This window comes from Heptranchias perlo, chromosome 26 (assembly GCF_035084215.1).
Source record: "Heptranchias perlo isolate sHepPer1 chromosome 26, sHepPer1.hap1, whole genome shotgun sequence".
In the NCBI taxonomy this organism is placed as follows: domain Eukaryota; kingdom Metazoa; phylum Chordata; class Chondrichthyes; order Hexanchiformes; family Hexanchidae; genus Heptranchias; species Heptranchias perlo.
Genome location: NC_090350.1, coordinates 43,840,022 through 43,862,438, shown reverse-complemented (window position 1 = coordinate 43,862,438; position 22,417 = coordinate 43,840,022). Strand labels below are relative to the sequence as shown.

Here is a 22,417-nt window from a genome sequence, read left to right as displayed (position 1 = left end):
GGGAATGAGCAACAATTGTCCATCACTGGGAATGAGCATCAATTGACCATCGCTGGGAATGAGCATCAATTGACCATCGCTGGGAATGAGCAACAATTGACCATCGCAGGGAATGAGCAACAATTGACCATCGCAGGGAATGAGCAACAATTGACCATGGCTGGGAATGAGCAACAATTGACCATCGCTGGGAATGAGCAACAATTGACCATGGCTGGGAATGAGCAACAATTGACCATGGCTGGGAATGAGCAACAATTGACCATCGCTGGGAATGAGCAACAATTGACCATCGCTGGGAATGAGCAATAATTGACCATCGCTGGCAATGAGCAACAATTGACCATGGCTGGGAATGAGCAATAATTGACCATGGCTGGGAATGAGTAATAATTGACCATCGCTTGGAATGAGCAATAATCTACAGCAGGAGGTAATGAGCAATAATTGACCATTGCTGGGAATGAGCAACAATTGACCATCGCAGGGAATGAGCAACAAATGGCCATCGCTGGGATTGAGGAACAATTGACCATTGCTGGGAATGAGCAACAATTGACCATCGCTGGGAATGAGCAATAATTGACCATCGCTGGCAATGAGCAACAATTGACCATGGCTGGGAATGAGCAATAATTGACCATGGCTGGGAATGAGCAATAATTGACCATCGCTTGGAATGAGCAATAATCTACAGCAGGAGGGAATGAGCAATAATTGACCATTGCTGGGAATGAGCAACAATTGACCATCGCAGGGAATGAGCAACAATTGGCCATCGCTGGGAATGAGCAACAATTGACCATTGCTGGGAATGAGTAACAATTGACCATCGCTGGGAATGAGGAACAATTGACCATCGCTGGGAATGAGCATCAATTGACCATCGCTGGGAATGAGCAACAATTGACTATTATTGGGAATGAGCAATAATTGACTATTATTGGGAATGAGCAATAATCGACAGTGGGAGGGAATGGGGGAACAAACAATAATGTGTTGTAACTTCTATCCGTTTCTATGTATTTCCCTTTGATCTTTTCCCGTTTAAACGCTGTTCATCTTTTGGTTCTGATCCTGGATCCCGAATCTATCGGCTCTGATCCAGGATCCCGAATCTATCGGCTCTGATCCAGGATCCCGAATCTTTCGGCTCTGATCCAGGATCCCGAATCTATCGGTTCTGATCCAGGATCCCGAATCTTTCGGCTCTGATCCAGGATCCCGAATCTATCGGCTCTGATCCAGGATCCCGAATCTTTCGGCTCTGATCCAGGATCCTGAATCTATCGGCTCTGATCCAGGATTCCGAATCTATCGGGAAAAATAATTGGCGAATCAACAACTGACGTTGAACCAATGGAAATACCCAGAGTACATGCTTCCTCTGCACCTCTCCCCTCTGAACATAGCACTCCTCCCAGGCCTGTACACCACACAAGCACTGCATGGCCGGGACTACCCTTGAGACTCAGTAACGCCCCTAGTCTAGTGCCTCATTTCGCCCCAAGCATCCCATCACCACTTTGCCGTTGAGTTTCTGGGGTCTGGAACTCAAATGAACCATTTGCTTCTGGTAATCTTTCTTTCTGGTCTGCAGGTGGGATCATCCCATGTTAATTGCCACCAATTACCACTTAGCTTTCCCACTCTCCTCATTCATGCTCATTGTAGACTTCCCAGCCTCTGACCTGCTCTAGTAGCCATGGTGTTTATGTGATTGGTCTAATTCCTGGTCAATGGTGACCCCCAGGATGTTGATGGTGGGGGAATCGGCGATGGTAATGCCGTTGAATGTCAAGGGGAGATGGTCGTTGTCCAGCACTTGAGTGGCCTAAATGTTACTTGCCACTTATGAGCTCAAGACTGGACGTTGTCCAGGTCTTGCTGCATGCAGGCTCGGACTGCTTCATTTGCAAATGGAGCTGAACTCCGCAATCTTCAACGAACAGCCTTCTGACCTTATGATGGAGGGATCTCAGAAAGGTGCAGAGGAGGATCATCCACTCGGCAATTCTGGCTGAAGATGGTTACAAATGTTTCAGCCTTGTCTTTTGCACTCATGTGCTGGGCTCCACCATCATTGATGATGGGGATGTTCATGGAGCTTCCTCCTCCTGTTAGTTACTCAGTTGTCCACCACCATTCATGACTGGATGTGGCAGGACTGCAGGGTTTTGACCTGATCAGTTGGTTGTGGGATTGCTTAGCTCTGTTTGCTGAATTTTCTGTTTAGTATGTATGTAGTCCAGTGTTGTAGTTTCACCAGGTTGGCGCCTCATTTTCAGGTACGCTTGTGCACGTTACACTCCTCATTGAACCATCCAAGAGGGAATTCCTGATCCATGTTAATGACTTTTGTCCAGATCAGTTGGGCCTGGAAGCACCCACGAAAATATAAATAACCCTGGACAGTCCTGGCCTATGGTGTTAGCAAAGCAACGGCAACCTAATTCCTTTCAGCAGTTACCAGAGCCCAACTTGAGTTCCCTACTTGGCTCAGCTAAAATTCACTTGGATAAAGATAATACATTGACTGTACATGAGGCAGGATGGAACTCTGCTTCTACAGCTCTAACTCACTGAGGGTTAAATCCTGGCACAGAATCCAGATTCAAACACATTCAGTAACAATGACAACTTGTCAGGTACTTAGATCACTATATTGACTAACCCATGGGTGCTTTAAGTTTTTCCCTGCACATTAATCAGTGCTCACTGCTCCACCTAGTACAAATTATAAACTAAATTGTACAATTTTAAAGGGAGTACAAGAACAGAGGCCTGGGGGTGTGTGTACACAAATCTTTGAAGTTGAGAAGCCTTTTAAAAAAGCATAAGGGATCCTAGGTTTTATTAATAGAGGCATAGAGTACAAAAGCAAGGAAGTTATGCTAAACTTTTATAAAACACCGGTTAGGCCTCAGCTGGAGTTGTGTTCAATTCTGGGCCACACTTTAGGAAGGGTGTCAAGGCCTTAGAGAGGGTGCAGAAGAGGATGAGGGACTTCAGTTATGTGGAGAGACTGTAGAAGCTGGGATTGTTCTCCTTGAACAGAGAACGTTAAGGGGAGGTTTGATAGAGGTGTTCAAAATCATGAATGGTTTTGATAGAGTAAATAAGGAGAAACTGTTTCCAGTGGCGGAAGGGTCGGTAACCAGAGGACACAGATTTAAGGTGATCAGCAAAAGAACCAGAGGCGACATGAAGAAACATTTTTTTACACAGCGAGTTGTAATGATTCAATAATAACTTTCAAAAAGGAATTGGACAAATACTTGAAGGGAAAAAATTACAAGACTATTAGGAAAGAGCAGGGGACTAATTGGATCACTCTTTCAAAGAGCTGGCACAGGCATGATGGGCTGAATGGCCTCCTTCTGTGCTAACGTACTGTGAAATTTCTACTTGGATGTCTCAGCCTGTGCAAACTGCTGGCCTATATTGGAGACTTAAACTCTTTGGATAGTGGGGTGCACTCTACAGATCAACACACACGTACCATCCAAATGAGAGTGGCAGTAATTATCCATTGCTGATTTATAATTGATTGCAAGGATTGGTTACATGGCTAATTCACAGCTTTAGGCTCAGACTCCCAAAAGATAAAGTATCTTTTTTTAAAAACCTACCAAAACTTCAGATGGTCAACAGAATTTCAACACAGAACTACCAAAAAAAAGGATATTTACACCCAGATATTGCAGATTGATTGAGAAAGTAATGAAGGGAATGGTTTCTACATTCTATTAAAATACACTGACCAGTATCAGCTCATTCAATAGACTCGTACAATGCAACGAGACATAGCTGGTTGCCCCATGTCACATGTACAGGACTGACAGACCATTTCTATTCTTAATAGCAAAGAAAGTTCTACATCAATTAATAAAAGTTTGGGGAAAGAATGACTGATCCGATCCTAAAATAAGGTCGAGACTTACTGGATAAGGTAGCAGATGCCCAGGTTTGATTGCTGCCAGTGTAGGTAGCAGACAATAACCAGGCTCAACAATTGGCATCTCATTTAACTGGATGTATGAATGGGTTCAAGTAGCATTGCCCAGCACATGCCATGGACTGCATGACCTTTCTTCTTAAGTTACTCCTCCTCTACCACCCACCCAAGTTTCTCACCAAGATATTGCATTATATCGAAACTACCGCACAGAAACAGGCCATTCAGCCCAAATGGTCTATGCCGGTGTTTATGCTCAACATGAACCTCCCCTCTCCCTACTTCATCTAACCCTATCAGCATATCCTATTCCTTTCTCCCTCGTGTTTATCGAGCTTCCCCTTAAATGCATCTATGCTATTTCCTTCAACTACTCCTTGTGGGAGCGGTTTCCACATTCTCACCACTCTCTGGGTAAAGAAGTTTCCCCTGAATTCCCTATTGGATTTATTAGCGACTATTTTATATTTAGGACCTCTAGTTTTGGACTTCCCCAAAAGTGGAAACATTTTCTCTCCGTCCACCCAATCAAACCCTTTCATGATCTTAAAGACCTCTATCAGGTCACCCCTCAGCTTTCTCTTTTCTAGAGAAAAGAGCCCCAGACTTTTTTAAAATTCGTTCGTGGGATGTGGGCGTCGCTGGCAAGGCCGGCATTTATTGCCCATCCCTAATTGCCCTTGAGAAGGTGGTGGTGAGCCGCCTTCTTGAACCGCTGCAGTCCGTGTGGTGAAGGTTCTCCCACAGTGCTGTTAGGAAGGGAGTTCCAGGATTTTGACCCAGCGACGATGAAGGAACGGCGATATATTTCCAAGTCAGGATGGTGTGTGACTTGGAGGGGAACGTGCAGGTGGTGTTGTTCCCATGTGCCTGCTGCCCATGTGACTGTTCAGCCTCTCCTGATTAAGTATATCCTCTCAGTTCTGGTATCATCCTTGTGAATCCTTTTTGCACCCTCTCTAATGCCTCTATATCCTTTTTATAACATGGAGACCAGAACTGTGCACAGTGCTCCAAGTGTGGTCTAACCTTTCCGCGACCGGTGGGCACTGCAGGGGCTGGAGTGCATCCTGGAAACTCAAAATAAAATTATTATTTGACGTTTGGTTTTTGATTTGTTTTAAATAAAACACACCCTAAATCCCACCCCCCTCATAAAAGGGGGGTCTATAAACACAAAGAAAAAAAAGTGTGGTCTAACCAAGGCTCTATACAGTGTAACACAACTTCTCTGCTTTTCATTCTTTCCCTCTGGAAATGAACCCCAGTGCTTGGTTTGCTTTTTTATGGCCTTATTCACCTCCGTTGCTACTTTTAGTGATTTGTGTATCTGTGCCCCCAGATCCCTCTGCTCCTCTACCCCATTCAGATTTTTATTATCCAAGCAGTATGTGGCCCCCTTATTCTTCCTACCACAATGTAATACCTCACACTTATCTATATTGAAATTCATTTGCCAATTACACGCCCATTCTGCAAGTTTATTAACGTCTTCCTGTATTTTGTCGCAGTCCGCCTCGATATTAACTATATCCCCCAATTTGGTGTTGTCCGCAAATTTTGAAATTGTACTTCCGATTCCCGAGTCCAAATCGTTTATGTAAATGGTGAACAGCAGTGGTCCCAGCACTGATCCTTGTGGAACACCACTTCCCACCTTTTGTCAGTCTGAGTAACTACCTTTAACCCCCAATCTCTGTTTTCTGTTTTGTAGCCAGCTTGCTATCCATTCTGCCACTTGTTCCCTGACTCCACAAGCTCTGACCGTAGTCATGAGTCTCCAATGCGGTACCTTATCGAAGGCCTTTTGAAAATCCAAATAAATTACATCTACTGCAATACCCGTGCCTTCTCTTTGTTACTCCTTCAACGAATTCAATAAAGTTGGTCAAGCATGACTTTGCAACTGTGACAAAACAAGAGAATAAGAACTACAAAATGGGAGTATGAAAAGAAACTTGCAAGGGATACCAAAATCGACACAAAATTTTTTACAATTATATTAGGAAAAAGAGGGTGGTCAAGAGCAACGTGGGCCCCTTAAAAACTGATAATGGTGATAATGTAAATGAAAATAAGGAAATGGCAAACATGTTAAATAATTACTTTGCCTCGGCATTTACAGTAGAGGAAGAGGATAGCATGCCGGACATCCCAAGGAAACTAATTATGAATCAGGGACGGGGACTCACCATAATTAATGTAAGCAAATTAATAGTAATGAAGAAAATAATGGCACTGAAGAGAGACAAATTCTCAGGACCAGATAGTTTCCATCCCAGGGTTTTAAAGGAAAAAGGTGAGAACATTGCAGAAACCCTAACTATAATCTTCCAAAGTTTCCTTCCAAAGCGAGGGAAACCAGGGAATTATAGACCAGTTAGCCTAATAGCTGTTGTCGGGAAGTTACTAGACTCTATAATTAAGAATAGAATGACGAATACTTTGAAAATTTTCAGCTGATCAGAGAGAGCCAGCATCGATTTGTAACGGGTAGGTCATACCTGACGAATTTTTTTTAAGCGATGACTAAAGTAGTGGACAGGGGAATGTTGTGGATGTTGTTTATATGGACTTCCAGAAGGCATTTCATAGAGTCCCTCATAAGAGACTGTTTGCTAAAGTCAAAGTTCATGGAATTGAGGGCAAATTATTGACCTGGTTAGGATATTAGCTGAGTGGCAGGAAACAGAGAGTAGGGGTAATGGGCAGGTACTCAAATTGGCAGGATGTGACTAGTGGTGTCCCACAGGGATTTGTGTTGAGGCCTCAACTATTCACTGTATTTATTAACGATTTTGCTGACATACCCAAATTTGCCGATGGCAGCATTGTAAGCAGTGTATTCCCTGGAATTTAGTAGATTAAGGGGTGATTTGATTGAAGTTTTCAAGATATTAAGGAGAAGTGATAACATGTTCCTGTGCCTACGTTCCCTTCTGAAATTCGTGTTGGCTATTCTTTCTTATATTTTTGTTTTCTGGATGCTTTTCTATTACACCCTTGAGTAAAGTTTATTATATATCCATTATTTTTCCTACCACTGACATTAAGCTGATTAGTCTTTAGTTCCCTTTCTAAATACGGTAACCAGATTAACTCCCCGCCAGTCCTCTGGCACTATTCCCCACTATATCCTCACCACATTCCTCCCTCAGTCTCTGTACCAAGCGACTTCTCCCTCCATCTCAATTCACCTTGCCCTTCTCCTCAGAGTTCACTGTCCTCCCTTAATCTCTCCCTCTATAAACTCTCCTACCGATATGCATGGCCAACTCCTTGACCTTGCCATCACACATGGCCACTACTCCCATTGTCTCAATAGCAGACAAGATCACCTCTGATCACTTCCTTGTATCCCTCACCACCCTCCCAACCCCACTCCGTTCTGTGCCTCCCCCTGGAAAAAATTCTCCACCTTTGATGCCCTTGTCCCCAGTAAAACCCTTACTCGCTCCCATCCCGCTACGGACCCCCAGCTCCGCTCCCTCAAGTTCAAGGGACGCAGATTTGAACATTTATGCTGTCAACTGGTTTAGCCAATCCTCGCCAGATCTGGCTGGACCACATAAAGCACTATAGGGTCCTGCTCTCCTCTGCCAAAACTGCTCATTATTCTAGGATTAACCTGGAAAGCAAAGATAAGCCTCGGCTTCTCTTCTAAACTCCAAAGTGTTCTTAAACACCTCTCCTCTGCCTCCGCCAACAAATGCGAGCTCATGGACTTCGTCACTAAGGTTGAGACTATCCCTTCAGCTGCCTCTCTTTCTTCCCCTAGCCAAACTTCCTACGGTTCCCCCCTGCCCTGGCCCTTAAGTCCCATCTTTATCTCCCCTCGTGCCCTCTCTGAGCTAATCTTGTCCACAGACCCACCTCCTGCTCCCTCAACCCTATTCCCACCAAACTGCTGACCACTCAACTTCCCTTCTTGGCCCCCATGTTAGCTGATATTGTTAATGGTTCCCTCTCCTCAGGTACTGTCCCCATCCCTTTCAAATCTGTCGTCATCATCCCCCTCCTCAAAAAACCCACCCATGACCCCTCTGTGCTTGCAAACTATCATCCCATCTCCACCTTCCCTTTACTCTCAAGTCCTTGAACATGTTGTCGCCTCCCAAATCCGTTCCCATCTTTCCCGCAACTCCACGTTTGAACCCCTCCAATCAGGTTTCCACCCCACCCCACCACTGAAACAGCCCTTATCAAAGTCACAAATGACATCCTGTAACTGTGATCGTGCTAAACTATCCCTCCTCATCCCGCTCGACCTGTCTGCAGCCTCTGACACGGTTGACCACACCATCCTCCTCCAACGCCTCTCCTCCTTCGTCCAGCTGGGTGAAACTGCCCTCATCTTGTTCCATTCTCATCTATCCGGTCATAGCCAGAGAATTTCTTGCAATAGCTTCCCTTCCGCAATATTACCTCTGGAGTCCCCCAAGGATCTATCCTTCGCCACCTCCTCTTTCTCATCTACAAGCAGGCCCACAGCAAAATCATCCAAAAACATGTCAGGTTCCATATGTACCTCACCACCATCTCTGTCTGTCACGCTGCTTGTCCAACATCCAGTACTGGATGAGAAAAAATTGCTTCGAATTAAGCATGGGGAGGACTGAAGCCATTGTCGTCGGCCCCTACTACAAACTCCATTCCCTAGCTTATAAGAGTGTAGTTACAGAAAGTGCTGTTTAAAGTCTTGTTATATATGTCCCCCTTGAAATATTTGCTTTAACCTGGAAACTTAACTCTTGCGAGGACTACTCCAGATGAATGTGGAGGTTTACAACCCTTGGTTTCGATTTTGGAATTGAAAAAAATTAAACTGGGTTGTTGTGTCTGTTTCTTGTCCCTTTAAGATCTGTGTGGGGCAAATTGGTATCTGATGGGAGATAGAAGAGCAGTTTGGTTGAGAGTGCTCGAAACGTAACTGGTAAAAGGCATCAAGGGGCATGGGGAGAGAGCAGGAATATGGTATTGAGATAGAGGATTAGCTACGATCATATTGAATGGCGGAGCAGGCTCGAAGGGTCGAATGGCCTACTCCTGCTCCTATTTTCTATATTTCTATTAGCCACTGTCTGAGGCTGAACCAGACCATTCACAACCTTGGTGTCTTACTTGACTGAGCTGAGATTCCACCCCCTATCCTTTCCATTATCAAGACCGACAATTCCACCTCAATTTTAAAATTCTCATCCCTCCATTCAAATCCCTCCATGGCCTCGCCCCCATCCTATCTCTAACTTCCTCCATCCCTACAATCATCCAAGAACTCTGCGTTCCTCCAATTCTGACCTCTTGTGCATCCCCGATTTCCTTCACCCCACCATTGGTGGTCGTGCCTTCAGCTTTCTTGGTCCCAAGCTCTGGAATTCCCTCCCTAAACCTCTCCGCTCCTTAAAACCTACTTCTTTGACCTGTCCTAATATCTCATGACAATTTTTGTCTGATACCACACCCGTGAAGCGCCTTGGGATGTCGTATTACATTAAAGGCGCTATATTCACCCTTGTTGAAAAAAGGGCATAAGGATAAACCCAGCAACGACAGGCCAGTCAGTTTAACCTCAGTGATGGGGAAACTTTTAGAAATGATAATCCGGGACAGAATTAACAGTGACTTGGACGAGTACGGATTGATTAGGGAAAACCAGCACAGATTTGTTAAAGGCAAATTGTGTTTAACTAACCTGAGAGTTTTTTGATGAATAAAAGGGGGCAGTAGCAACATGGATACAGATTGGCTTAAAGGACAGGAAACAGAGTAGTGGTGAACGATTGTTTTTTGGACTAGAGAGAGGTGTACAGTGATGTTCCCCGGGGTGAGTGCTGGGACTGCTGCTTTTCTTGATATATATTAATGACTTGGACTTGGGCGTACAATTTCTAAATTTGCAGATGATACAAAACTTGGAAGAGTAGTAAACAGTGAGGAGGATAATGATAGACTTCAAGAGGATATAGACAGGCTGGTGGAATGGGTGAACACGTGGCAGATGAAATTTAAAGCAGAAAAATTCAAAGTGATACATTTTGGTAGAAAGAATGAGGAGAGGCAATATAAACTAGAGGGCACAATTCTAAAAGAGATACACAAACAGATCTGGGGGTATATGTACACAAATTGTTGATGGTGACAGGGCAGGTTGAGAAAGTGGTTAAAAAAGCATACGGGATCCTGGGCTTTATAAATAGAGGCATAGAGTACAAAAGTATGGAAGTCATAATGAACCTTTATAAAACATTGGTTCGGCCACAACTAGAGTATTGTGTCCAGTTCTGGGCAACTCACTTTAGGAAAGATATGAAGGCCTTAGAGAGGGTGCAGAAAAATTTACTAGAATGGGTGAGGGACTTCAGTTACGTGGATAGACTGGAGAAGCTGTGGTTGTTCTCCTTGAAATAGAGAAGATTGCGAGGAGATTTGATAGAGGCATTCAAAATCATGAAGGGTCTAGACAAAGTAGAGAGAGAGAAAAACTGTTCCCATTGGTGGAAGGGTCAAGATCCAGAGGGCATAGATTTAAGATGATTGGCAAAAGACCCAAAGGTGACATGAGAAAAAACTTTTTTTAAAAAAAACACAGCGAGTGGTTCGCATCTGAATGCACTGCCCGAGGAAACTGGATAAGTACTTGAGAGGAAAAAATTTGCAAGGCTATGGGGATATAAATGTAAGTTGTTGTTGGGTGGGTTACTGACAGCAGCAGTGGCAAGAACTGAAACCATCACTAGCCTAGACTACTTCAACAGGTCATATGTTCAGCTGATTTAACACACAACCCTACAGGAGGGGGAGAAAGAGTGAAACAAAAACCAAAAGGACAGATTCAGTTCCTTTTGGCTGATACTTAAAATTTATTTTAGGAAACCAAGGATACAGAAACATCTCCTGATGGTGGATTGCAGGTGAGATTATTAGATTACCCTCACCTTGCAACCTCCTACAGAGATTATGACCCAAGAATGGCCAATGTTAGCGGAACTGTGACCCAACAAGGAGTCAGCGCCTTCAGGTGAGGAGGAGACACACAAACCCATTCCCAAGCAGAACAGTATCCAACTTTATTTTAGTAGCAAATGTAAAACTCCATGAGATACTCAGCAGAATATGATTGAATTCAGAAAAAAAAATCTATTTAAGCCAAAACAAATTCCAAAGAATATTTTTGCTTTAAAACAGTAATTTTAAAAAAGTTACATTTTTCATTTTGTCAAATTGCCAAGCAAGAATGATTTCACGTGGAGAGCAGGGAACGTCACTAATAGCCTCAGACATTACAAACACAGCTTCCTCCGACAGTACAGGCTGAAAATGGTCAAAATTAGGGTGTATGGGGGTGGGGGGGTGGGAGAGGACTGTTTAATCTCAAGAATTTTCAACATGTATCACGTCGGTACACAAAGGCCTCCTGAAAATAAAAACACGCACACTGCAAGGGTGGGGGGTCGCAACATCTGCCCACTCAAACTAAGAAAAAACGTTGCAATTATAAAAACTGATAAAAATATTCCTGTCAACTGTACAAGTTGCTAGAGGTTCACACTCAGGTGAGGTTATCGGCCATCATCAGCAACTTCGCTCCTCATGCCTGCAAAGAAAAAGGAAATCATTTAGAATAGTTCCCAACTATTTATTACAGGATTTATTCAGAAAGCTGAGAATCCCTTGATGTCCCGGTTGGTGAGGACACCGTATGGTGCAATATCAGTGCAGGAACAGCAAGTGTGATCCCAGCCTATTTCCCGGAACCAAGCCCCCGCTCTCACAAACTGTGCCACCATACAATTACACAGGTGCTGGATGCCCTCTGATATCTCACCACCACCCAGCTCAATCCTGTCCTTAAGAGGTGTCCACACATGCACTCTCCAGCGGGACTCATCGAATCACACCAGGAGCTGGCTGATTGATCGTTTCCGAATCCAGGGACACAGAGGCCGTGTGTAACATCCCCACCGTTACCTTTGTGTGGGCGTCTGACACAACAGAGAGCAGGAATCAAACCCAGGACGTTCTGCTCTGTGCAGCTCAGCTACTTGAAACTTGAAAGAACTCAACAATACTGAGTTTTCATGAGAGTTAGTTAACCGGAGAAGGTAATCTTTGTCCAGACGAGCTCGTTACGAATGCACGCCCGGTGAATAATCTCCCCCCCCCCCCCCCCCCCACCCCCCCGGCGACGGGCCGGGTGAATAATCCCCCCCCACCCCGGCGACGGGCCGTGGGTGAATAATCTCTCCCCCCCCCGGCGACGGGCCGCGGGTGAATAATCTCCCCCCCCCGGCGACGGGCCGCGGGTGAATAATCCCCCCCCCCCGCGACAGGCGCGCGGGTGAATAATCCCCCCCCGGGCCGCGGGTGAATACTCGCCCAGGTGAGGAAACTAGTCACTCACTGGTCGATGCGCCTGAAATCAGACGAGAATGCCTCATCCCCACCAGCCTGAAAGCAGCCATTCCAACAAATTCTAAATTTCGAGCCAGGCAAGGTCTTGGCTCAGAGACCCGCTGCCAGGATCCTGTATGTGGAACCACTGACCAAAACAGAGTGCACAGGTGCTGCAGGATTTTACCTCTTTATTTTCCCCATTTTGAGCGGGCGCAGTCCCGGGCTCCTGGGTCGTGTCACTCGCCTTGCCTTTGGTGACCTTTGGCTTCTTGGCTTTTGTGGCAGCTTTCTGCGAGAGAGAGAAACAGACCATTGCACCCACAGACATTAAATGGTTTAAGGATAGTGGGGGAGCAGAGACAGAGACATCCATTCAGCCACACAGCCTCAAAGTGCCTGAGAAGCTATTTCCTTTGGTGGCTGTATCCAGAACAGTGGGACATAACCTTAAAATTAGAGCTAGGCCGTTTGGGGGTGATGTCAGGAAGCACTTCTTCACAAAAAGGGGAGTGGAAATCTGGAACTCTCGTTCAAAAAGCTATTGAGGTTGGGGGTCAATTGAAAATTTAAAACTGAGCTTGATTGGTTACGAAACCAAAGCAGGTAAATGGAGTTAAGGTACAGATCAGCCATGATCTAATTGTAAGGAATCTTACAACACCAGGTTATAGTCCAACAGTTTTATTTGAAAATCACAAGCTTTCGGAGCTTACCTCCTTCGTCAGGTCATCACCGGCATCTCCACATCATGATCTAATTGAACAACAATGGCTGTAGACCCCAACATCACCCCGGCTATAGTACTGAAGACCAGAGCTAGCCACTCCCCTAGCCAGGCTATTCCAGTGCAGCGATGACTCTTTTACAATAAGCTGGCCAAATCTAACGTAGCCAATTACCAGCCAGTAAAGTGAGGAAAGGAGTCATCAGTAGTGCCATCATGCAACACCTACTCACTGACGCACAGTTTGGGTTCTGCTAAACCATTTTGGCTCCAGATCTCATCCCTGATCCAGACATGAACGCAAGAGCTGAATGTCAGAGGAAAGGCGACAGTAACTGCTCTCAAGGTACAACTATAAGGTATGGGGACACCAAGGGGCCCCAACAAATCTGAGGCCAACAGGATCAAACAGTAAACCCTTCAATGGCTGGAGTCGTACTTGATACAAAGCAAAATGACTGTGGTTGACAAAGGTCAGTGACCTCAGGTTTAGGCCATCACCGCAGTTCCCAGGGAACCATCCTTAGCCCAACAATCGGCCCTCCGTCGTAAGTTAAGGAGCGGAGCCATTTGCTGATGACTACACGTTATTCAGCTCCCTGATAATAAGGCAGCCCATGCCAACATACAGCACGGCCTGGACAACATCTAGACTTGGGTGGACAGGTGGCAGGTAATATTCACACTACATTAATGGCAGGAAATGATCTTTAGTAAGAAAACAGCCAAATACCTCACTCTAGACCTTCAATGACTCCACCCTAGAGCCCCCCCCCACCAATCCAACATTCTGTAGGGTCACCTCTGACCAGAAGCTTAACTGGACAAGCCATACTAACACCATGGCTACAAGAGCAGGGCAGATGCTGGGCACTCTGCAATAAGTGGCTCACCTCCTAACCTCTCAAAGCCTCTCCGCCATCTACAAGGCTATGCACCCGATGGAAAATATCCAGTGGACAGAGCAACTTGCCACTGGACTCCACCACCTGGACAATATTTAGCCTCACTGCCTCTTCAGAGCAACTAGGGACGGGCTATAAAAATGCAGCTTTGCCACAACAGCGAATCCTGATCCTGTCCTCACTCAATCATCAGTGCGACTCAGTAGATCAGAGTCAGGATCAGGAAACCTGACTGATTTCTCCTATCCCTCCAGCAGTGCTGAAGGTAATTATAGTAACCCAACTGAGATCAATTAACTTAACACAGTCCAGGATCAAACTGCGGACCATTCTGGGTTGGCATCGATCATCAATATCTAGTTATCCAACTGGAGAGCTAATTGAAATTGAACATTTAGCAGCAGGTTTCCAGGATGCAGGGAAGGGCTTACCTTGACCGCTGCCTTCTTGGCTGGAGGTGCAGGTTGGACAGAATGCTGTTGCAAATCAGAGTGAGAAATACAGTGAGAAACATCCTTCAATCAATAACTGATTAAAATTGCGGAGGCTAGGGCCACAATCTTCCAATCCTCCTTAGAAATGGGGATGATGCCCGAGGACTGCAAATGTTACACCCTTGTTCAAAAAAGGAGTGTGATAAACTTGGCAATTACAGGACAGTCAGCCTAACGTCGGTGATGGGGCAACTTTTAGAGACAATAATCCGGGACAAAATTAATTGGCACTTGGAAAAGTATGGGCTAATAAATTAGTCAACATGGATTTGTTAAAGGAAAATCGTGTTTGACTAACTTGATTGAGTTCTTGGATGAAAAAATGGAGAGGGTTGATGAGGTTGATGTTGTGTATATGGACTTTCAAAAGGCATGTAATAAAGTACCACATAATAGACTTTTTACCAAAAGTGAAGCCCATGGGATTAAAGGGACAGTGACAGTGTGAATACAAAATTGGCTCAGGGATAGAAAGCAGAGTGTAGTGGTGAACGGTTGTTTTTCAGACTGGAGGGAAGTGTACAGTGGTGTTAGTAACGTGGAGGATAGTAACAGACTTCAGGAGGACATGGACAGACTGGTGAAATGGGCAGACACGTGGCAGATGAAATTTTTTATGCAGAGAAGTGTGAAGTGATACAATTTGGAAGGAAGAATGAGGAGAGGCAATATAAACTAAATGGTATAATTTTAAAGGGGGTGCAGGAACAGAGAGACCTGGGGATGTATGTACACAAATCTTTGAAGGTGGCAGGACAAGTTGAGAAGGTTGTTAAAAAAGCATATGGGATCCTGGGCTTTATTAATAGAGGCATAGAGTGCAAAAGCAAAGAAATTATGCTAAATCTTTATAAAATACTGGTTAGGCTTCAGCTGGAGTATTGTGTTCAATTCTGGACACCACATTTTAGGAAGGATATCAAAGTCTTAGAGAGGGTGCAGAGGAGATTTACTAGAATGATACCAGTTCTAGTAAATTATGTGGAGAGACTGGAGAAACTGGGGTCATTCTACTTAGAACAGAGAAGTTTAAGAGAAGATTTAATAGAGTAAATAAGGAGAAACTGTTTCCAGTGGCAGAAGGGTCGGTAACCAGAGGACTCAGATTTAAGGTGATCGGCAAAAGAGCCAGAGGTGACATGAGGAAACATTTTTTAATGTAGTGAGTTGTAATGATCTGGAATGCACTGCCTGAAAGGGTGGTGGATGCAGATTCAATAATAACTTGCAAAAGGGAATTGGATAAATAATTGAAGGGAGAAAAATTGCAGGGTTATAGGGAAAGAGCGGGGGAATGGGACTAATTGGATAGCTCTTTCAAAGAGTCGGCACAGGCACGATGGGTCGAATGACCTCTTCCTGTGCTGTAGCTACTATGATAAAACAAGTAGGTACTCCCTCAGTTATTTACTCCCTCAGTTCTACTCCCTCAGTTATTTACTCCCTCAGTTATTTACTCCCTCAGTTATTTACTCCCTCAGTTATTTACTCCCTCAGTTATTTACTCCCTCAGTTATTTACTCCCTCAGTTATTTACTCCCTCAGTTATTTACTCCCTCAGTTATTTACTCCCTCAGTTATTTACTCCCTCAGTTATTTACTCCCTCAGTTATTTACTTCCATGAACTAACCAATACAATATGCTAAACAATTCTACATCTGACAGAACCTTAAACTCTTTCAAGTCTTTTTAAAGCCATTCATTTATTGGCTGATTTTCCTCAATGCCCCGGGACAGGATAATAGCACCCAGTGAACTAGACACACACCAGACATGCAGCCAAGCCTTCGAAGGAGCTGTACCGCATTGTGTCGCAAGTGTGTGACCATATACGTGCAAACTTAAAAGCCAGCTGACTCAACTCTCCAATACTCCGATGCCTACCTTGGCTCGCAATGATCTCCTTAGTAACTGCAAAACAAAAAACAGACAGTTTAGAAATGGGCAAGTGAGATTTTAATGTATCGCTATAACAAATGTCACATACAAGATACTTACTTCAGGTTTTGGTGGAGGCGCAATCTAGAACAGTAAAGAGAGGAGTGTTAGTGTTTTACTGCATGGTTTAATAGTCATTCCTACAACAATAACTTGAAAACAGATAAGTGAGCATAAGATAGTTCTCACGTTTAGACCACGCCAGCTGGCTGTTGAAAATCCAATTCATCTCTAAATGCAAACATTTTATTAAATCCACATTGGAGTGTTTAGTACAAATTCATATAAATTTTATCCTAAATTTGAAACTTTAGAAGTTGGGTTACAGTTTAAGGATATATCTGCTCCACCTCCTGATTTTTAAAATTTATTCATGGGATGTGGGCGTCGCTGGCGAGGCCGGCATTTCTTGCCCATCCCTAACTGCCCTTGAGAAGGTGGTGGTGAGCTGCCTTCTTGAACCGCTGCAGTCCGTGTGGTGAAGGTTCTCCCACAGTGCTGTTAGGTAGGGAGTCACAGGATTTTGACACAGCGACGATGAAGGAACGGCGATATATTTCCAAGTCAGATTACAGAATAGTCCAGGAGGGATAGAGTAGTAAATCGATGAGAACTTAAGATGATAAGAAATAAGAGCAGAAGTAGGCCATGTGGCCCCTTGAGCCTATTCCACTATTCAATAAGACCATGGCTGATCTTCGATCTCAACTCCACTTTCCTGCCCGATCCCCATATCCCTTGATTTCCCTAGAGTCCGAAAGTCTATCCATCTCAGCCTTGAATACACTCAACGACTGAGCAGTCATAGCCCTCTGGGGTAGAGAATTCCAAAGATTTACAACCCTCGCAGTGGAGAAATTTCTCATCTCAGTCCTAAATGGCCGACCCCTTATCCTGAGACTATGCCCCCTAGTTCTACTCTCCAGCCAGGGAAAACAGCCTCTCAGAATCTTATGTTTGAATTAGATCACCTCTCATTCTTTTGTGGTCTCACCAAAGCCCGGTACAACTGCAGTAAGATTTTCTTACTCTTGCACTCCAATCCCCTTGCAATAAAGGCCAACATGTCATTTGCCTGCCTAAATACTTGCTGTACCTGCATGCTAACTTTTTGTGTTTCTTGTATGAGGACACCCAAATCTCTCTGAACACCAACATTTAATAGTTTCTCACCATTTAAAAAAGTGTTTTTCTATTCTTCCTACCAAAGTGAATAACCTCACATTTCCCCACATTTTACTCCATCTGTCACCTTCTTGCCCACTCACCTGTCTATATCCCTTTGCAGACTCTTTCTGTCCTCCTCACAGCTTACTTTCCCACCTAGCTTTGTATCATCAGCAAACTTGGATACATTACACTTGGTCCCTTCATCTAAGTCATTAATATAGATTGTAAATAGCTGAGGCCCAAGCACCGATCCTTGCGGTACCCCACTAGTTACAGCCTGCCGACCTGAGAATGACCCGTTTATCCCTACTCTCTGATTTCTGTCCATTAGCCAATCCTCAATCCATGCTAATATATTACCCCCATTCCCATGAGCCCTTATCTTGTGTAACAACCTCTTATGTGGCACCTTATCAAATGCCTTTTGAAAATCCAAATACACTACATCCACTGGTTTCCCTTTATCTACCCTGCTAGTTACATCCTCAAAAAACTAATAAATTTGTCAAACACAATTTCCCTTTCATAAAACCACGTTGACTCTGCCTAATCATATTATGATTTTCTAAGTGCCCTGTTTCCACTTCCTAATAATGGATTCCAGCATTTTCTCAACGACTGATGTCAGGCTAACTAGCCTGTAGTTCCCTGTTTTCTCTCTCCCTCCTTTCTTGAATAGCAGTGTTACATTTGCTACCTTCCAATCAACTGGGATCATTTTGGAATCTAGGGAATTTTGGAAGATCACACCCAATGCATTCACTATCTCTGAGGGTTGGCATTCTCAAAAATTCCATTACAGCACTAGAACAAAGGGATGGTATAAGAGATGATGCAAAAGACAAATCTATTTGGTTAGAGCTAAGAAGTGAACTATTATTCTACTGGGAGTATGTAATAAGACAGGAGAAAGGAGACAAACAGACAGACTAATTGGAGTAAAATGGAGCAGGGCCATAATGGCTGACTCAAATTATCCAGAGACAGACTGGGGTAAGTCATGTCAGTTGCAATGAAGGAGGGGTTTCTGTCATGTGTCTAGGGCTGCTTTCTGCATTAGTGTGTTTCAGTCCAATGACAAAAGAGGTCATGATGGATAGTTCTAGGAAATGAAATGGGGCAAATGGGTATTGTAAAGGTAGGAGAACATCAACCAGAAAATAAACAGATTAAATATAAAAATTGAAAAGAGCAAAGATAACGGACTGACCAGGGAAACAATTTCAATGAGATAAAAAGGGAACCAGCCCAGAGAAACAAAATCAGAGAGGTACTATTTAGCAACCCACCAGAAAGTACGTGTGGTGTCTGGGTGAGGACAGGATTATAGGGCAAGGACAGGATTAGAATCAGCTGCTGGCACCCCCCTCAAAATAGCCTACCCATTCAGTCTAGGCTCCGACATGAAGGAAGTAAGAAATGGAGAGAAAGTTCATACAATTCTCAGTGCTTGAAGTGTTAATCAAAAGCCCACCAGACCTTTTTAAAAGCTATCCTCAGACAACCCAAGTATGGACTCTGGGAATGCAGGGTACTTCTTTTATATTTAAATGGCAGGCACTCTTCTGGGTCCAGGAATTGCAATCGGACCTGGTCATTAATACTGACCGGTCCTTGCACATCCCTGTTGCGTCCTAATTTTAACAACTTTGAACATCAATTTAAAATGCCACACACAAACCCTCCAACCTCAAATAGATTTAACTCACCGAGTTTCGGCTGTTACATTAGTTAACATCCGTTGTTTATCAAGTACTAAGAGCTAGCGTGCAGAAAGTCATTACAAATCTCAGGACTGCACCAAAATAGAATAAAGTGTTTTGTTCCAGTGCATTTGATTACACAACACCATTTAACACCAATGGTGAAACAGAGTTGCTTTTCCCCATCCATTACACCTGTAATATCCACTACACACAATGCATTTAGACGACGGGATTTGTTTAAACAACGAACCTGCATTTAAAGATCCCCTCTGCACCTAAAATTACTTTAAACCGATCACTAATGTAACAATCGCTAACCAATAACTGTAACATGTAAACCATTCAAATTCAACTAAGATCCCTCAGACAATGAGACCACTGCTTTTAAAATGCAACAGAGTGACTAATAAAAATTCTAAACAGAAACAATTCTAAGGAGATACAGGCAGCGTTCAATTCAAGCTTCTTGTATACCCCTGAATTCAGACAGAGTAGCAACACAGAAAATAGGAGTAGGCCATTCGGCCCTTCGAGCCTGCTCCACCATTCAATGTGATCATGGCTGATCCTCTATCTCAATACCATATTCCCGCTCTCTCCCCATACCCCTTGATGCCTTTTGTGTCTAGAAATCTATCTAGCTCCTTCTTAAATATATTCAGTGACTTGGCCTCCACAGCCTTCTGTGGTAGAGAATTCCACAGGTTCACCACCCTCTGAGTGAAGAAATTTCTCCTCATCTCAGTCCTAAATGTCCTACCCCGTATCCTGAGACTGTGACCCAGTGTTCTGGACCCCCAGCCAGGGGAAACATCCTCCCTGCGTCCAGTCTGTCTAGCCCTGTCAGAATTTTATATGTTTCAATGAGATCCCCTCTCATTCTTCTAAACTCGAGTGAATACAGGCCGAGTCGACCCAATCTCTCCTCATACGACAGTCCTGCCATCCCAGGAATCAGTCTGGTGAACCTTCGCTGCACTCACTCTATGGCAAGCATATCCTTTATTAGGAAAGGAGACCAAAACCAAGGCCCTGTATAACTGCAGTAAGACATCCTTGCTCCTGTACTCAAATCCTCTTGCAATGAAGGCCAACATACCATTTGCCTTCCTAACTGCTTGCTGCACCTGCATGTTTGCTTTCAGTGACTGGTGTACAAGGACATCCAGGTTCCTTTGTATATTAATATTTCCCAATCTATCACCATTTAAATAATACTCTGCCTTTCTGTTTTTCCTTCCAAAGTGGATAACTTCACATTTATCCACATTATACTGCATCTGCCATGTATTTGCCCACTCATTCAACTTGTCTAAATCGCCTTGAAGCCTCTTTGCATCCTCCTCACAACTCACAATCCCACCTAGTTTTGTGTCGTCAGCAAACTTGGAAATATTACATTTGGTTCCCTCATCCAAATCATTGATATCTATTGTGAATAGCTGGGGCCCAAGCACTGATCCCTGCGGTACCCCACTAGTCACTGCCTGCCAACCTGAAAAAGACCCATTTATTCCTACTCTCTGTTTCCTGTCTGTTAACCAATTTTCAATCCATGCCAGTATATTACCCCCAATCCCATGTGCTTTAATTTTGCACACTAACCTCTTGTGTGGGACTTTATCAAAGGCCTTCTGAAAATCCAAATAAACTACATCCACTGGTTCTCCCTTATCTATTTTACCAGTTACATCCTCAAAAAACTCCAGTAGGTTTGTCAAACATGATTTCCCTTTCATAAATCCATGCTGACTTTGTCTAATCTCGTTGATATTTTCTAAGTGTCCTGTTATCACATCCTTTATAATAGACTCTAGCATTTTCCCTACTACTGATATTAGGCTAACCGGTCTGTAGTTCCCCGTTTTCTCTCCCTCCTTTTTTAAATAGTGGGGTTACATTTGCCACCCTCCAATCTGCAGGAACTGTTCCATAATCTATAGAATTTTGGAAGATGACAACTAATGCATCCACTATTTCCATGGCTACCTTTTTTAGTACTCTGGGATGCAGATTATCAGGTCCTGGGGATTGATCGGCTTTCAGTCCCATTAATTTCTCCAGCACTTTTTTTTACTAATACTAATTTCCTTTAATTCCTCCTTCTCACTAGTCCCTTGGTTCCCTAGTATTTCTGGGAGGTTATTTGCATCCTCTTCTGTGAAGACAGAACCAAAGTATTTGTTTAATTGCTCTGCCATTTCCCTGTTCCCCATAACCTTGTTCCTTGAGGGTACTTTGGTTACTGGTTAAATTGATATTGTACTTTAGGCAGCACGTGCCACTATACTGGTAAACCCTTCCACCCTTCTCCCCCCCCACCCCCCACAACACTCCCTCCCTCCCAGACTAGATTGTTAGTGATGCTAGTTACACTGCTCCTGGTGACAGGCTATATTTTAGTTAAAGATCAGATTGTGTCTGATCAGGAGCTCAAGTTAATTAATTTCCTTAATTTAATTTGGATGACTATAAGGGCTGGTTTGATTGTGAAGATCTAGGTGCACAGGACACCGAGGCCGTCCTTTATAGATCATTTTTGTATGCAAGGCTAGTTTCTGCATATCCTACTGCTCCTCGTTTATAGGGCAATGGTGACTGGTAGTAAGTAACACAGCCAAAGCAGTGATGGACCCTGGAGCCAATCTGGACACTATTCAGAGTGAGAGACATGCTATTAAATTGTGAATCAGCCATTGGACACCCACCCACCTGAAAACACATTTGGCAGGGTGGGGCAGGAAGAGAAGGAAAGAAGGCTTGGGACCTGCAGTCAGATACCGGTACAAAGGGCTGCTACAAAATGGTTACCCACTTCCTGTCAAGTAATTTCACAACTTCTAACTGACAAGTCAAGTTTCACTTTCTGAAAGCAGCAAGTGGTGTATTTGGGCCAATTGCAGTGTCTGCATTCAGTACAAATCAAAAATTCAAATCATCCCCACCTGCAGAATTTGTCACCTAGTTACAATCGTGCTCAGTTTCAATTTCGAATGATTGCACTTTATTTTTACAGAAATACAAGTCTCTGGCAGTTTTTGTCAGCTGGGGGTTCAGCAGTTGTTCGATCCTCTTGTGTACCTCAGGACACAGGAGATAATCTCACAACTGCACAAGGCCCGAGTGA

General features: G+C 43.9%; 1 protein-coding gene across 1 annotated transcript in view; it reads right to left on the bottom strand.

Annotated features, from left to right (window-relative positions):
- Positions 1-16,359: 16,359 nt before the first annotated feature.
- The window catches only part of dhdds (dehydrodolichyl diphosphate synthase), a 23,308-nt gene continuing 17,250 nt past the window's right edge, over positions 16,360-22,417 (bottom strand). Inside the window, exons 9-10 of the transcript XR_010967335.1 lie at positions 16,475-16,498; positions 16,360-16,387 (exon numbers count right to left, since the gene is read on the bottom strand). The gene's annotated coding sequence lies outside the window, so the exon portion shown is untranslated. The remainder of the gene's footprint in view (positions 16,388-16,474; positions 16,499-22,417) is intronic.